This window comes from Rousettus aegyptiacus, unplaced genomic scaffold, assembly GCF_014176215.1.
Source record: "Rousettus aegyptiacus isolate mRouAeg1 unplaced genomic scaffold, mRouAeg1.p scaffold_m13_p_8, whole genome shotgun sequence".
Classification (NCBI taxonomy): domain Eukaryota; kingdom Metazoa; phylum Chordata; class Mammalia; order Chiroptera; family Pteropodidae; genus Rousettus; species Rousettus aegyptiacus.
The window spans coordinates 47,429,004-47,429,662 of record NW_023416311.1 but is presented as its reverse complement, the minus strand read 5'-3'; the positions used below and the strand labels follow the sequence as shown (position 1 = coordinate 47,429,662).

Here is a 659-nt window from a genome sequence, read left to right as displayed (position 1 = left end):
AATAGATATACAGTGACCAAATGATTTTTTTGCCACCGTATATTTGTTTGCACAGACTCTAAAAGCATTGGTATGGATGTTATCACGAGATTTTATGTTTGTCTTCAGAAAAAAAACAATTGCCTCTCTAGCACTGCCTATTATCCACAGAAAACCTACAGTCACCACAAATTTTCTATTAGAAAGTATCAGAAATATCTCACTGTATATGCTGATGATAATTAATTATATTAAAATTGTATGGCCTATAAATAAAAATTATAAGATAAAGTAATACAACAAAATTTCAAATACCAATTTTATTAAAAAATAGTCTCCCAGTCTATGGCTATGCCACCCTGAACAAGCCTGATCCCATCTGATCTTGGAAGCTAAGCCGAGTCAGGCCTGGTTAGTACTTGGATGGGAGACCACCTAGGAAAACCAGGTGCTGTGGGCATGAAAAATTAAAATATAAAAAATAAAGATTGTAAGCTGACAAGGTCCTTGCAATCTGTGAAGTCAAGCAAGGGTTGCCTCGCCTAAAAAAAATAATAAATTAAATAAAAAAAATATTCTTCCAAATACATCTTATATAGAATCACTAGCCTCTTTCTTGTTTAGTGATGTATAAAATGTGTTAGCTTAAGTATTTAGGGGTTTATAAGCTGAAAGCAATA

The 659-nt window shown here is 32.6% G+C and overlaps 1 pseudogene; it reads left to right on the top strand.

Moving 5' to 3' along the window:
* The first annotated feature begins 320 nt into the window (after positions 1–320).
* LOC118607373 lies at positions 321–439 on the top strand (annotated as a pseudogene).
* The last annotated feature ends 220 nt before the right edge of the window (positions 440–659 follow it).